This window comes from Giraffa tippelskirchi, chromosome 6 (genome assembly GCF_054371585.1).
Source record: "Giraffa tippelskirchi isolate mGirTip1 chromosome 6, T2T-mGirTip1v1.2.pri, whole genome shotgun sequence".
NCBI classification, from domain to species: domain Eukaryota; kingdom Metazoa; phylum Chordata; class Mammalia; order Artiodactyla; family Giraffidae; genus Giraffa; species Giraffa tippelskirchi.
Window position 1 is genome coordinate 88,623,831 of NC_137280.1, and position 16,321 is coordinate 88,640,151.

Below are 16,321 nucleotides of genomic sequence, written 5' to 3' on the forward strand. Positions count from 1 at the left end.
AGAATCCCCATGGACAGAGAAGCCTGGTGGGCTACAGTCCATGAGGTCGAAGAGAGTCGGACATGACTGAGCGACTGAGCACCCACACAGTGAGTGTTTCCGTGTTCCCATAAATGTTGCCCTCAGTGGAGTGCATCTCTGCTCTCAGCTAGTCCAGGCCCTGCTGTCCTTCCCACACCAAGCCTAAGAAGGACAACTGGGACTTCCCTGGCCATTCAGTGGTTAAGACTTTGCACTTCTTCTGCAGGAGGGGCAGGTTCGATCCCTGGTCCGGGAACTAAGACCCCGGATGCCACACTGTGTGGCCAAACCCCACCCTGCCACCCCACCACCCCACCCCACCCCACTCCCCCAAAAAAGACAGAGGGACAGCAAGGAGCGGATGCCTAGCAAAGTCAGGGAGATATGCTGAGACGTTTCGCCAGTACCCTTGTTTCCTACCAGAAGTCATGGACTTCCCTGAGTTGCAGGCTCTCCCGGGCTGGGAAGAATGATGCCTTCAAAGCCTGATTCCAAGGGCCCTGGCCTACACGCCCAAGCAGACAGCCTGACTCAACTTTACCCACTATATGCGTGTGACCCTCCACTGTCCCCTTAGTGACTCAGGCAACCTAAAAGCCCCCTCTCTGGGGACGCTCTGCTGCCCACGGTGACTCTTCACAGACATTGCAGAAGCAGGCTGGCGCCTCCCCGGCCCAGGCGGGGGTCCTGGGGGCAGCCCACTAGGGCCTTGGCCCCACGGCCCAGTCTCCCCCAGAGCGCCCAGGGTCTGGGGGAGGGGGGTGGGGAACTTTCTCAAAGGGCCTTTGTGGGAGCGGCTGGGACGCTGGGGTGGGGGGGCTGCCGGGGGACCACGCCCTGCGTGACTCACTCCTCATTGCTGGGCAGTGACTCACGCTCAGGCCTCCCTCCTGCCCCCTTGCAGCAGGTGCTGCCAGCTCCAACTTCAGGATTGGGCCCCAGCAGCCAGGTTCATGCCACCCTACCCTGGGCCTGTGAGTCACACTCATTTATTTTCAGGGGCGCCTACCCTCCCCACCCTACATGGCTTGGACCACAAAGAAAACTTCCCACAGTCCCTTTGGTCCTTGGCGGGGAGGGGGGAGACCCCTGGTACTGAGATATGCCAGCTACTGTCTCTCTACTGATTTGTGGAATCTCCAAACCACCGGAGAGGTGAGACGTCCTTGCTACTTTAACAGATGGGGCAACTGAGTCTCGGTGAGATTATGAAGTTTGCTCAAAGATACAAGATCAAACCGAGTGAGAGCACAAAGTGATGCCCGACAGTGTAAATATGTAATGATCCCAGCTGCTTTGTAGACCGGTAATGGGTTACTGCAGCCTGTACTGTCGCGTCCATTTTACTGATGACCAAACTGAGGCAAGGAGCGCCTAAGTCACACCCGAGAGTGAGAGGCTGGGCAGAAATTCGAACCGATGTCGGCAGTCGGGGCTTGTTCTGCCACTTCCCAACAGGCCTTGGGCGCCCACTTGGAGCTTGGGGCGCCCCCGCCGCCCGGCCCCTCCAGCCGCCGGGGCCAGCCTGGGCCGGGCCGCCCGCCAGGCTGCCGGGCGCCGCGCCCGCCAGCATCACGCCGCTGTGAGTCACCGCGCGCGCCGGCCCCGCCCCCCGCGCCAACAAACAGCGCGTTGCCCGGCAACCGCCGCAGGTTCCCCGCCGGGTCTGCGCTGGAGGACGCGGGTTCGAGACTCCAGTGGGGTGGGAGCTGTGAGAGGCTCCGGGACCCGGTGGCTTTACTCAGATTAGGGATTCAGATCAGGTCTACAGTCCTGGTTGACACAGAGATGAGGGCGAAGCAGATGGTGGTTCACTGGCAGCGGGATTGGGGATGGGAGATAACAGAGGGTCCTCAAGGCAGACCTGTCTCTGGTTCTCAGGAGGCCTATGCCAGAGTCAGGGGATGACACTAGGGACTCTCTGTGGGGTGAGACAAACCCTGAGAAGTTAGGTTAGAGCTACTGTCAAGAGGTCGAAGCCATTTTCCTAGAGGGATCTGGGGAGCCGACCTGGGGGTGGAGGTCAAGAGGGCTGTGATCAGGGCTTCTGACTTTTTACCATCCCCCCACCCTCAGAGTAGCTAACAGTGAGCACGTTCTATGTTCCAAGCTGTGTTCTACACGCGTGCTCAGTTGTTCAGTGGTGTCTGACTTTTTGTGATTCCATGGACTAGCCCTCCAGGCTCCTCTGTCCATGGAATTTTCCAAGCAAGAATACTGGAGTAGGTTGCTATTTCTTCCTCCAGGGTATCTTCCTGACCCAGGGATTGAACTGGTGTCTCTTGCATCTCCTGCATTGGCAGGTAGATTCTTTACCATTATGGACATTACCTAATGTTCACAATAGCCCTCTGACATTCCACTGGTATTCCCATTTGACACAGGGGGAAACTGAGTCAGAGAGGCACAATCCTTTGCCAGAGGAGGCAGGGCACTAAGCTTGAAACCAGGCAGGGTGACTTAGGCTCCTATGCTCCTCTCAGGAGAGTGCATGCCTCCTCTTGGGGGCGGTCCTATCTGTGGGAGTTTCCAGCAAGGATATGAGTCCACACTGGAGCTTAGATGGGCCAGGTGGGCTCCTTGGGGGCTGTTGATGCAAGGCTATGCCAGGTCCCCTTCCAGGTTTCCAGGCTACTTGAGGGCAGGAGAGAGTCCCCCAAGAGCCAGCATCACTTAACTCTAGGCTCCCAGGACCCGTACTAGCCACCATCCAGCTGCCCACAGGACCCCTAAGGGGGCTGCTTGAGGGGTTTCCTAGGGCCCCAGATCCCATGGGGCGGGGATAACAACACTGAGGCCAGGTGGACAGGTACATTCCCCACCCCCAACCCCGGTTATTTTTGCATCCTTTAAGAAATGTTTATTTTCTTGACTATATCATTCAAATGGTTGAGTGGGGAGACAGAAGTGTTTAGAGTCCCCGGAGAGTATAAAGTCATGGCAGGAGGTGAGGAAGGCTTCCTGGAGAGGGTGGTAGCCTAGGATCTCAACAAGTTGGCAGTTGACAGGTGGGTGTGAAAGGCAGGTTGGAAAGAAGGTGGGAACCTGACAAGCAAGGTCTTATAGGTGACAATGGGGACCACAGAGGAACTTTTCTTCCCAGTGGACGGTGGTAGAAGGGAAATGTGATTGGGTTTAATTGGCTCTCTCTGGAGAATGGACAGAGTAAGGCTGGAAGCAAGGAGACAAGGGAGACCAGACAGTTGGAGTGTTTTCATGCCAGAGATGATGATGGCTCAGAAATACAGTTGCCAGATTTAGCAAATAAAAATACAGGAGACCCAGTTAGATTTGATTTTCAGTTATAGAGCAAGTAAAACAAAAACATTTTTTTTGATAGAAATATGGCCCTACTATTGCATGGGACATACTGATATGAAATGATTCAAAGAAAATCAGATTTAATTGGGTGTCCTATATTTTATCTGGCAAGAGTTCTTGAGGGTCTTAGGGGACTCTGGGCATGGGGAAATGATAATATAACAAAGATGGAGCAAATACCCTTCGAAGTAGGTACTACTATCATCCCTGTTCTACAGACAGAGGTTTGTTTGTTTTTTTCTCCCTGTATGGTTGGATGGCATCACCGACTCAATGGACATGAGTTGGAGTAAACTCCTGGAGTTGGTGATGGACAGGGAGGCCTGGCATGCTGCAGTTCATGGTCACAAAGAGTCGGACACGACTGAGCAACTGGACTGAACTGAACTGAACATATCTATACAGTTAATAAGTGGGTGACCCCCAGTTGGAACCTAAGCATGTTGCTTACAGTTCTGCAGCGGAATAGAGGTGACCTGTAATGGGATAGGGGATGGGACTTAGAGGCCAGGGTTTCCTCGGTTTCTTGGTGGCCCAGGTGAGGGCCTTCTTGAGGCAATAGACTCTTCAGCCCTCTTTTGCAGCCTGGGATCTGTGCCACCTCCTTTGCGCCCCTCCTCCCAGGACACCGAGGCAGTGGGAGGGACGGGAGTCAGCCTCAGGGGGGCTCCTCTCCCCCGCTGCGGCTCGGCCTCGGCCTCCTCCAAGCCAGGAGGATCCGCCGTCTGCGCCCGCCGGCAGGGGGAGGGGGAGGGTTATTTTTACCTCCCTCCAGGCAGCCAGGGCGACAGGAAGTGAGCGCGCAGCCCGCCAGATGTGGGGAGCCAGGCAGCTGGGAGCAGCCACAGCTGGACCGGCGGCCGGCTGGGGGCGCGGGGGGGCGGGGGGAGGCAGGGTGTGCAGAGGGCGGAGCCCAGGCCTCAGGTCCCTCCTTTGTTCCCCGCCGCCCCAGCCTCCCTTCGGAGGTCCCCCCTGCTCATCTCGGCGGTGGCATCGCTGTCCCCCATCTGTGCGCCAGTGCTCCGGGTGCTCGTGGGCTCTCGGGACCCGGACGGGGAGGGGACCCTCCTCCTCGCCCTGGGGACCCCCCTGGTCCCAGCAGAATGAGGAGTGGGAGGGGGAGACAGCTCCTCCCCGGCCCCGCCTGCCACCGCCATTGTTTACCCGTCTGCTGCCTCCTAGGAAACTTAACCCGCCCGCGGTAATTTTATTTGGGAACTTCGGACAGTTGCCATAGCAACCCCCAGTGACGTCAGAGGGGCTGGGGCCCGAAATCCCCGGGAAAAGGGGGGGTGGGATGGGGGGAGACCCCCAGGAGGGCCCCTCCTTAACCCTGCGCCTGCCGGGCCCCAGTCAGAGGGGAGAAGGCGGCCTTCTGTGACACCTCTGGGGCACCCTCATTCTGGCCCGGTGCCAAGGGAGGGTGGCCCGCCAGACCCTGATGTCATCTGGTGCTGGGTAGGTGGTGAATCAGTTCCCGGGTGGGGGCTGGGCTAGGCCTGGGGGGTTATTCCTATGTGATTCACCCCTCCCCTGCCCCAGGAGCTGGCAGGTACCCTGAAGGACACTGCCCTGGGGATTTCAGGGCCCTGGCTGGGGGACCCCATAGGTCCCTGGGGCCTCTCTGGCCCTCTGAACTGTAGGTGGATAGACCAGAGCTTTCCTGCTGCTCCCAATGCCAATTTGGGGCGGTTGAATGAAAGGGTTAGTGGCAGTGAACTGGGGCCACTGCATAATGTCCTCCGGATGTGGGGAGTGACTAGTGCCCTAGTGAGGGGGCAGGTGGTGGGATCCCAGCTCAGTCCATAACACAGCCTGTCACCAGGGTGACAGGAGGCAGGGGCCCTGACTGGCGAGGAGGAGCACAGCGCCAGCCGGGGGCTGGGCTGGGAGGAGCCACCCTAACCACAGTGACGTGGGACTTCCTCGGCAGGGCCTGTTTGATGTCTCTGTGTGCCGCGTTGCCATGGGGCCCGGCAGGCGGCCCTGCATATGAGCCAGGGTGACCTACAGGGCGACTGAGTCCATCAGGGTCCCTTGACCCATCCTCCCCATCCCAGGTCTGAATGGCTACGTAAAGTAGTGTACCTATGTCCTTACGCTTGTCCAGCTTCTACCCTGCCTCAAGCCCTGGGCTGGGACATGGCACAGCTCATCTCAGAATTTCCTAACAACCCTAAAAATTATATTTTCAGGTCCATTCCATGAATAAAGAAACCGAAGCTCAGAGAGGTGTGATCACTTGGCCAAAGCTATTCAGCTAGGAATTGGGGAGCAAGAACTGGAAACTCAGTTCTGCCACTCTGCTCCCCTCCCCACTCTACCACACTGGTTCCTTGCTATTTCTCAAATACGCCAGGAACTTCCTGCCTCAGGCCCTTTGTACTGGCTGTTCCCTCTCTACCGAAACTCTCTTCCTCTAGCTGTCTGCGTGCCTTCTCCCCACCTCTTATAATCTTTGTTCACATGTCACCTCCTCCTCCTCAGGGTAGCCTTTCTTGATCTGGCCCCCAACCCCTCACTCCTCATCTCCCTGCATACCAAGTCGTTTCAATTGTGTCGGACTCTTTGCAACCCTATGGACTGTAGTCCACCAGCCTCCTCTGTTCATGGGATTCTCCAGGCAAGAATACTGGAATGGGTTGCCATTTTCTCCTCCAAGGGATCTTTGCAACCCACGGATCCAACCTGCATCTCTTACATCTCCTGCATTGGCAGGCAGGTTCTTTACTACTAGTGTACCTGGGAAGCCCCCTCCCCTCATCTTCTTAGCCCCCTTCTAGTCTCCTCTAATATGTACCACCCAACATGTTATATATCTTTATACCTGTCTGTTTATTGCCTGTATTTCCCCCATTGATGTGGACTCCATGAGAGCAGGGTTTTTTTTCTGGCTTGTTCTCTGCTGTGTCCCCAGTGCCCAGAACAGCACCTGGCACCCAGCAGGCACTCAATGAATGTTTGAAGAATGAACAAATGGGTGTGTGTGTATGCCCTGTGCCACTTGACCGCTTGGCCTGGTCTCACCCTGGCCCTGTCCTCTCACCCGTCCCCGTCATTACAAAGAATCAGTTGGCTGGTTTGGAGAGCTCTGATCCCTCTTGGCTGCTGTCCCTGGGTAAATTGGCCAGCTTAGGACTAGGGTGGAGGGGGTTGGTGGGGGCAAATGTTCAGAATCCAGATGGAGGGCTGAGGACACTGGGAGGACCCTCTCAAGTTTGGGCTGAGGGACGCTGAGGTGCTGTGGTCCAAGCCATATGCAGGGTAATGGCAGAAGGCGCAGATGGCATAGTTATCCCTGGAGGCCAGCCTGGAGGAGGCATTTCCCCCACATATATGCCTGATTGGACTAATAAGAACGGGAGGATAGTTCTCGATGGAGACCTTGTCCCAGGGTATAAAGGGAGTGTTCTGGAGAGGTGGCGTGGAGGAGGTGCCCTATTGTAATTTGGTCACTTTATACTTCTAGAATGGGTTGTGTGTGTGTGTGTGCACAAGCACGCACGTGCACAAATGTGTCCACAGTAAGACCCTGGACCCTGAGAACTCCATTCCCTTGTTTGTAGCTGCTCAGGAGGTCCTGTGGTGAGTGCCCCACCCCCTCATGGCCCCACCCTGAGTCGGGGAATTCTGTGCCACCCCAAATCTTCCCCTGGGGCCCCACAGGCGGCTCTGCCCCCTCCTGCCCCAACCTGCCAGATCCTGCAGCCTGGGCCAGCCTGCCCCTTGGGCCCCACAGAGAAGAAAGACCCGGGAGCCCCCAGGGCTGGGCCCCACGGGATAGTAGCTAGGTGTGGCTTCTGCCCCTCTCTCCCCAATCCCACCGAGATCCAACGTGGGGAATCTGTTGAACTGAACTGTGGAAATGAGGGAGCCTGGAAGAATTCTGGGGGTGTGAGGTGACCCAGAGGCATCCAACCAGCTCCTCTAGTCTTTTGCCTGGGCCCTGCCGCTGGGTACTCCCCTACCCCAGCTTTAGTCTTTATTGCCCAGGAGGTGGGTTATGAAGAATCTGACCACTCCCCCAGCCCCAATTATATGACTTTGGAAATATTGGAGGTGGGTGGGAGGAAAACTGTCTCCCAAAGCAATGCCCACACAGGTCTGGGAAGGCTCCTCAGGCCATAGAACCTTGCTGCGGCATCATGGTAGTGGTGGTGGTCTGCAGGTCACTGGCTCCCATCCCATCTTGGAGAGGGCAAAGTGGCATCCGGGCCTGCCCAAAGAGGCTGGCTTGGCGGCACAGGGCACCCCGCCTCTCCTTCCCCGAGTTTTGTTCCCGGCCCCCCACCTGGGCACAGGGCCAGGCCCCAAGGCAGGGCCCCGTCCTGGTGAACAATGCCTCGGTGTTCCTCCTCCCGGTTGAGGGGAGGTCCGCGGAGGATGAGGTGGGACAGACAGGCTCGCAGGGAAGGAGGGAGGGATGCAGGGAGGGGCTCTCTCCCAGGGATACTTCAGGAGCTGGGAGTTTCCCAGAGGCCCTGGGCAGATGGGGGGTGGGGATGCCAGGAAGCCTGGCGGGGAGGGGTGGGGGGAGGGGACCTAGACCGGGGACCACCTGGACTGGGGTCAGCAAGTCTTCAATGGCAGCAGGCGAGGGTTGGGTGGGATAAAAGGAGGGACTTCCTGAGGCTAAAGAACGCACTGTGTAAATGCATAGAGTGGAGATTCGTATTTGGCCGGACCCCAGAATTCCCTGGGCCCATGCCCCCCAGGGAAGGGAGGGGTGTATAGTGCAGTGTGGCACTGTGCCCCCGCCATCTACCTTCTCCTTGTCCACGGCCTCCTGGGTTTCTCTCCCTGCGCCGGGGAGCAGAACTTAGGCCAAGAGGGGTTTCGCGTGCGATATGGATTAGGAACCCCCCATCCCAGCAGGAAGGGCGTTCGCTGAAGAACTGGGGCTGGATCCCCGAGCCCAGGACCCAGAGGGGGAAGTTGAGCTAAGTCTCAGGCTCAGGAAGAGTTGGGACAAGGGAGGAAAAAGTTAGGGGTGAGTTGGGGACGGGACCGAGTTGGGGGACCGGAGAGAGAAAGTGGGGGCGGACCGGCTCCGGGGGCACATGACGGCGGCGCCCGCCCCGCCCCGCGCCCGCGCCCGCCCCCTGCCCGGCCCGGGAGGGGAGGAGACGAGGAGGTTTTAAAAGCGATTCGGCCCCGCGGCGGGCCGGCCAGAGAGTGGGATGGAGCGCGGCCGGCGACCGCCCCCGGCCCCTCTCGGGCCCGCCGCCCGCCCGCCCGGCCGGGTCTCGGCCGGCCGGGCCGGGGCGGCGGCCGGAGCCCCGAGCGCCGGCTCCCCTCCCCCGCGGGTGAGTCGGGGAAGCAACGGGGAGGGAGACTGCGGCGCCGTGGTGGCGGCGACAACTTTTCCGCGCTGGACTTGTGGGCGGAGTGGGGGGTGCGCCTGGCGGGTCCTCCAGCCCTGGGCGAAGGGGAGGGCGCCGCCCCGCGCCCCGCCGCCGGTGGTCGAGGGGACGGTGGGGCCGGTCTGATGGTGGCGGCCGCGGAGTCCCGGGGCGCCCCCTGCGGAGCGGGAGAAGGGCGGCCCACCTCTACCCCGTCCCCAAGGGCCCACCGCGGCCCCCCAGCCACTCCCCCGACCCAGGAGATTCCTGAGAGCGTGCTGGGGAGGGCGGGTCCCAACGCGAATCGGGGCAGGTCAAGGAGGGTCGGAGTTGGGCTCAGGGTGGGAGGGTATGCGCCCCCCTCGGGGTGGAGGGAATGGACATGGTGTCTCGGCCCGGGAGTGGGAAGGTAGGTGCCTGTTTGGGCTGTGTGAGTTGGGGGGTCTCAGAGTTCTGTGGATGCGGGTGGAGGACAGTGCTTCAAGTTCTTGACATGTCAGCCAGTGTGGGGGTGGGGAGGCCCTCCAGAGGAGAGAAGTGGGGACCCAGCTGTCCAGCCTGGGTTTAAAAGAGGACTAGGGGGACCCCTCTCCTCCCTTCTCGCTCCTTCCGGCCCAACTAAGAAGACTCATTAATAGAAAGGGGGCCCACATCTGGGAGATTCCTGGAGGGCTGACTCCCCGGCCCTGTATAGCTTGGGGTTCCCATGCCCTTGGGGTGCAAGGGTGAAAGGGCTCAGACTGAACCCAGACCCCTTCATCCTAGCGCCAGACTGACCTCTGACCCCAGTGCTGGGCTCCAGGGCTACAAAAGCCCCTCAGCCCTACACTGCCTGTCCAGTGTAAGCCAGCCAGGCCCAGACCCAGTGGCTTCCTGAATGTCTTGGAGGTGCGGTTGGCTCTGTGTCACCTATCCTTTCTGCCCCAGCCCCAACCAACTGCCTGCTCCTGATGGGTGGTCTTTGAGGGGGAAGCTGGGACCCTTGGCATAAGGGTGTCCTGTGGCAGCCCTGCCGATGCCAGCCCAAGCCGGAGGGCAGTCCCCAACAGGTGCCCGAGCTTAGAGGCGAGGTGATGGAGGGCACACCCTGTCCGCTCACCCACGCACCGTGCCTGGGCCAGCCCATGCGCATGTGTTCACATGCCGCCGTCCTGGGAAGACACGGGCCCTAGGGCTCTGTGCCAGCTCTCTTCTAGCGCCCCAGGGGCACCCACTGCCCTCTGTCCTTGCAGGATGTCCTCTGGGAGCTCCCTTAAGACCCCAGTGGGCAATCTTTGTCTGTGGGTATGGAGGGGGCCCCTGAAGTAGCTGCTGGCCTGGCTCTGGGCTGGCACGCGGAGCACATGCGTGACAGGGCGTGTCCAGGGGGGTCGGGCCTGTCTGTGCTGGCCCGGCCTCTGAGTCTCCGCAGACCCTTGCTCAGTGGAAAGAAACAACGGGGACGGATGCTCCAAGGGTCCTCCGCGGGATGCCCCCCACCAACCCCTACCTGTTGCAAGTGAAGGCCAGATGTTGTGTGCGGGCCGCAGCTGCAGGGCAGACCCCTGTCCCCCTGGAAGTCCAAAGGACACTGGCCCAAAGGGTACAGTGGGAGGACCTGCTCACCAAGGGCCTAGGTGATTCTTTGATATACCGTAAGATTTTTCAGTGTTTGCCCTTTACCTTGAGAGGCTGGGTGGGGGAGTCAGTTCGAAGCGAAGGACACTGCCAGGAACCCTGGGCGGTCCAGAGAAAATTCCTTCCGGCCCCTCTCTAGGCTGGCTGGCCAGCCCTTTCCCACTCTGCGTGCACTTGAAGCCAGGATCAGGCCTTGGCTTTTCCTTAGACTTCTCGCATGACCTTGGGCCTGGCTCTGAATCCTCTGGGCCTCAGCTTCTCCATCTGTATATGGGAAGCATTGGAAAAGCAAGCGGAGAGATGCGTCCGCTTCCCCTCCCTGTCCAAGGCCCTTGCCTTCAGATCCCTTTGGGGGGCGGCCCTCTTGCCACCTTCCCTCCTGCCATCGGGTGTCCTGGGCGATCATGGAGGTGTGTCTGGGGAAGACTGGTCCCCTGGGAAGGAAGTACTTGGAAGCCAGTGGGTGTGGGCGTGTGAGAATCCTTGGGCAGAGAAGGACGCCGCCATACTGGGCACGGCTGAGTCATGCTCTAGCGGCGCCTTGCCCCAGGGTGCTGGAGCTGGCGCCACCCTGGGTGTGGTCACCCAAGCTGTGGCCCTGGGCAGAGCAGGCCTGGGTGGTCTGGGTTGGGGTCCTGGGTTAGGCCAGGGAACCGACTTGGGTGATGGTAAGCCCCTCAGCCTCCTCCTGTCCTTGGTCTGGTGTCAGCGTCCAGGAGCGTGGTCACCCACACCTTGGGAATGGCTTGGGGAGCCCAGGAACCTAGAGCTTTGGGCCTGGGAATTGTCGGGGTGCCGTAGGAGGGGGATAGGGCCTGGAAGCCAGCAACTACCCTCGAGGCCAGCGGCCCCCAAAATGCAGGCCAGATGGCCGGGACAGGGACCTGTTGGGGGATAAGGCAGAGGTGAACGTGTTGCTAGTATGTACCCCTCAGTGAAGGGCTCACCGTGTGGACGTTAGGGGTCCCCTGGATTCTGTGATCAGTCTGAGGGTCATCAGAGTTGAAGGCAGGGGCTGGAGCGTGGCGTGGCTGGGCACCATAGGGGCTGAGATGTGACTTGCACGGTTCCCCTATTTATAACAAGTGATTCACTCCTCACTTACTCACCCCTTCCTGAGCCTGCCCCCTCCCCTCAGCCCTGGGTGGGCAGTGGGGGCCCACCCACTTGCCAGTGGCCTGCCTTCCTTCAGCTGGGTGCCGACCTCCGAGGGCTGCTCCGTCGGTTGGGCTGGTGGTGATGGTGGCCTCGTTGGGACGGGGGTGACGGGTGTGGGGGCGGGGTGGCCCTGGTGGTCAGGCGGCACTTGGCTGGAAGGTCCAGGTTAGCGGCTGGCTCAGGGCCTGGCCCAGGGAGCCTCTGCGGAGAGTCTGGGCCCATTAGGCAAAGCGTTAGTGACAGGCTGGGAGGGCGGGGCCAGCGGCCCTTGGTATTTTCCGATCCCAGCTGCTCTGAGAGGGTGGAAAGTATTTGGGGACCAGGCTTGGGGGCGGCGGCGGTGGTGTTGGCGCCCCCGGCGGAAGCTGCCCCTGATTCATTCTTGGAGCGTGGGGTTTGGGGGGGTGGATAGGCTTACGGAGTATGTCTCTCAAGTCCACGCCCTGTCTGCAGAGCGGACTTAAGACACCCATCCATCCATCCATCCATCGTGTGACCTGGGGCCTGCCCCACTCCCCTGGATGCCCCCCCCAAAACGCCTCCAGCTGCCAGGAGCTTGGCCCTCCCTGGACACCGTCTCCCCTGAGCCTGGGGGGCACGCCTATGGTAACGGGGGTCATCCTGCTCCTGGGCACCTGCCTGGTAGTGCCCCCTCCACTGGAGACCCAGGCCTTTTGTGCCTGTGGGGATTGGGGAGTGGCCTTGGCCCCGGCCCGGGGCTCTGTGCAGGGGAAACCCCACAGGAAACGGGCCCGGCCAAATGGCCGCCCTTCCCGTTTCGTCCCTGGGACACGAATGTGCTGTCTCACTTCCGGAGGCGGCCCAGGGAGGCCGGCCGCCCTGCGGGGCCTCGTCTGCTCCCAGTTGGTGCCCCTAGACCTTGAGGAGTCAGGGCTGGGCTGGGGCCCCACCGTAAAGCCGGTGGCCGGCGTACGGAATGTGTATGTGGCAGGGTCGGCGCAGAGCAGGACACCTCCCTCCACCTGTCTCCCGGGGGTGGCCACCCCCTATCCTATCTGGGTGCTGAGGTCCTACCCGTGTGCAGTGTCCTGAATGCCATCCTCCTTCCTGTTTCTGCCTGAGGAATGATGACAGCATAGCCCCATCCCAATTATACACAGCACTCACGAGTTCCTCACCACATTACCCCTGCTTTGCCGATGGGGAAACGGAGGCCCAGAGAGGTTGAGTTCCCTGCCCAGTGTCGCCCAGCTGGTACGCTGCAGAGCCAGGGTTCAAATGCAACTGGACTGGCTCCAGAGTTCGGGGGTCCTAGCCACAGGGTTCTCATCCTCCGAGAGGTCTCTGTTTACTGAACACAGGGCTGGCTTCACCAGCAGGTGAACTGTGCGGTTCATAGGGTGTTTCCCCACTGAGAAGGACCTGGCGCTTGGTGTGATACTCGGCTGTCATCTTGAAATTCTTATTTTGTGAACAAGGGGCCCTGAGTATTCGTTTTTGTTTTTTCCCACCTGAGTATTCATTTTGCACTGAGTCCCATAAATTCTGTAGGGGGTCCTGGTGTTAGGTAGTTGCTACGTACTGTTGGTGAAACCTCACCGTGTTACGCGGTAGAGACTCTTGGCTCCACTGTACAGATGGGGAGACTGAGGCTCGGATGGTATTTAGGAAACCGTGGAGCTGGGATTTGCACCTGGAGCTTGGGTCTGGTGCTCTGGGTAGGTGCGTGCCTGTGGGGAGAGCGGGGCGCCCGCTGTCGGCATCCGCTCTGGTGGGGCGCGGGCTGAGGCCTGGCCACTGAGGAGACAGGGCCATGGGGGGAGGCCCTAGTGGTTTCCTCCTGCCCTTCAGGCTTCTAGGAAGTGGCGCCAGCTGGGGTGAGATCACTTCCTCAGCCGCCTGCCCGCCACCCCCTCAGCTTCCTCTCCCCATGGCCCCATTTAGCCTGCCCAGGGCTCCGTGTTGTGGCTGGGGCGGGGGGTGGGGGCTCGGCCAAGGAAAGGAGGGGGGCTGGCTCTGGGAGTTCCTACAGCCTCCTTGGCTGAAAGTGACCCTCTGGGTATCTCTACCTCTCTGGGTCTGGGAAGCATGGCTGGGGGTGTCCAGCCTGGTGGTATCTTTAGCTGCTGCTGCACATGGGGAAGGGCTTCCCAGGAGGTGCTAGTGGTAAAGAACCCGCCTGCCGATGTAGGAGACAGGAGAACGAGAGTTCGATGCCTGGGCCGCGAAGATCCCCTGGAGGAGGGCATGGCAACCCACTCCAGTATTCTTGCCTGGAGAATCCCATGGACAGGGAAGCCTGATGGGCTACAGTCCATGGGGTCGCAAGAGTCAGACACAACTGAAGCGACAGCATGCGCGCACATGGGGAAAACGGCTTCTCTGCGAGACCTCAAAGGATGGCAGCAAGGGGGGACGTGGAGGGCAGGTGTCCTCAAATCTCACGACCTCCTTTCGTCTCTCCTAGGTGCCAGCTGCTGGCCCTGCCCGGCGCCCTGCCCCTCAACCCTGGTGCCATGGCCGGCTGGGGTTCCTGGGGATGGGATTTGCTGCCTGTCACAAATCACATTGCCAGGGATTTCCAACCGACCCTGAGCCCTGCCTCCGGGGCCACCACTGTCATCGCCACCACTGAGGATGCTGACCCCGGGGATGGGGATGGAGATGGGGTGGCAGAGAGGCCCCCACTGCTAGCATCTGGCCTGGGGAGCAGGGCTTAGCTGCTTGTGAGCAGGTCCACATCAAGTCATGTTCACAGTGGCTAAGTTCCGCCCCCCCAGGGCCCTGGCGCCTCCTCTGGCCCTGCCACCTCCTCTGGCCCTGCCACCTCTCCGCTCTGCTGCCTGGCCAACCTCGGAGCCTCCCTGGGCTCTGCCTCCCGTGCCTACTGAGCTGAAACACAGTTGATTTGTGCAGACTGGCTCAGTTCAGCAGGAACAGGAGTCAAGCCCCCTTGGAGTCTGCTGTGGCCCCTGCCCTCCTTGGGTGGGCCAGTTGCTGCCTGGGGGAAGAAATGAGGACCCTGCCGGCCTGGCACCTGGGTCCGGAGGAGTAACCTGGGGATGGGTGGATCCAGGGATGGGGTGGGTGAACCCAGCTGTCTGCTGCAGGCTCCCTCCTCCAATTTCTGCACTCGGGGACTGCCCCCCCAACTCCCAGTCCCAACTCAAGACTGGGCTGTGCTCCAGGGAGGATGAGCAGACAGGCGGGTGGCTGGCTGGCTGGCCCTTCCATGAAGAAAGGAAGCCAGATGTGTCCTTGCCTGGCCGACCCTCGGCCCCTCCTCCTCCAAGCCTGGTGGGGGCTTGGCTGGCCTGCATCTTCCCAGCAGCCAGTTACCCAAGAGGAAGCTGCCTTGGGCCCCCCAGACCGTTAAATGCCAACTCCGGGCTTCCGGAACCAGGCTGGCCTGACCTGAACCTGCCTGGCCCCTTCTCCCTGGGCCCTGTGGCTTCCTAACTTGGGGGGAGGGGCCATGGCACCCTCCTGGCACATGGGGTGGAGAATGAGGTCCCTGTGGGCCCAGAGGATGCAAGCAGGCCTGCTCAGTCCTTGGGTGGGTCCAGGGCATGGAAGAGTTAAGGCTGTATCCACCATCAGATGGAATAGCGCTCTTCTAGGAGTGAAACTAGGGATGTAGAGTGAAGCTCCCCAAGCTGTCAAGAGTTGGCTCAGTGTACCCCTCCTCTATCGGAGCAGGGGCAGACAGCAGCTTGGGGAAGTCTCTGCTGTGTCTTGAGCCTGCTGTCCAGTTAAATAAAAGCTGCCCCTTGCCTTATTCCTGGTCTGGTGGTTTGTGATGTATTCTAGTCTGCAACCCTGGAGTCCTGGCTTTTTGTCTGGGGAGGGTTGATGAGTCTGGATTTATTGTCCTGGCCTCCTGACCTCACAGGATCCCCAGCCCTGCCCTGCCCACTCTGGAGAAGATGACAATTTAGTCATTTGGGGTGGAAAGGGTGCCCTTGTTATGCAAAGGTGAACTTGAGGAGTGTCTTGGGGTTCAGGGGTGGGCTGGAGGGACAGACATTCAGGGTTGGTGTGGTGACAAGACCTGGAACCTAGACGGGATGGTGATGAGGAATGCCCCATGTCCAGGGGTGAGGTGGAAGGGAATGGGACCCAATCTAAGCTGGTGGTTGAGGGTAGCCCGGAAGGAAACACTGGACATTTGAAGATAACTGGTACCTGATGCTGTTGATCTAATGACATTTAGGGGTGACTTAGACATAAGGGACAACTTGGGGTAAGATTTGAGGTGTCTGGTATCTGAGAACGATGGTGAGGAAATTATGTAGGCCCAAGGGAGACATTTGGCTGTGACTGGGACCTGAGTGGCACCCTAGGTATGTGGGAACATCTGCAGATGACTTGGAGAGCCGAGGGGCACAGTAAGGGGTGCCCCAAGTCTGAGGACATTTGAAGGCAGCCCGGAACCCCAAGGGCCAAAGCTGACAAAAAGCCCTCAGGACTGCCGCCTCTACCCTGCCAGGCCTCCAGGCGGCGCTAAAGAGCGTGTGGATCCGCTGGGGTCTCCCCTCACATACCTGCGGGAATGTGTGAGGCGGGGCAGAAGGTGGGGTCGCCTCCAACTGGTTCCCTCCAGCGCAGGGCGGTGCCAAGGGCCAATCGCCTTGCCCAGCGCCAGGGAAGGCCCGCCCACGCCTGCGCGCAGGCCCTTGGTGTCCTCTAGCTGCTGGCCCCGCCCAGCCTCGCTCTGAACCCCGCCCCTCCGGGAAGCCTCTGTCCTCGCCTGCCCCGGCCCTGACGCTGACCCAGTCAGTCAATCCCTCTGTCCGTCAGTCTCTAGAGGCAGGAAACCAGTAAAGGCAACTAAAGGCCTTCCCGCCACCCCCCAGGTCCCTCATCTGCGGGGTAGGAGCCCAGACACGCTCTAGGCGCGC

The 16,321-nt window shown here is 60.2% G+C and overlaps 2 long non-coding RNA genes across 2 annotated transcripts; both read left to right on the plus strand.

The window, feature by feature from the left end:
• The first annotated feature begins 1,707 nt into the window (after positions 1 to 1,707).
• LOC145508911 (uncharacterized) lies at positions 1,708 to 5,569 on the plus strand. The gene is made up of 2 exons (XR_014055682.1): positions 1,708 to 4,800; positions 5,538 to 5,569. It is a non-coding gene; the product is annotated as an uncharacterized LOC145508911 (long non-coding RNA).
• A 2,939-nt stretch (positions 5,570 to 8,508) lies between these two features.
• Positions 8,509 to 15,198, plus strand: LOC145510395 (uncharacterized). Its single transcript, XR_014056989.1, has 2 exons — positions 8,509 to 8,648; positions 13,888 to 15,198. It is a non-coding gene; the product is annotated as an uncharacterized LOC145510395 (long non-coding RNA).
• Positions 15,199 to 16,321: the final 1,123 nt, after the last annotated feature.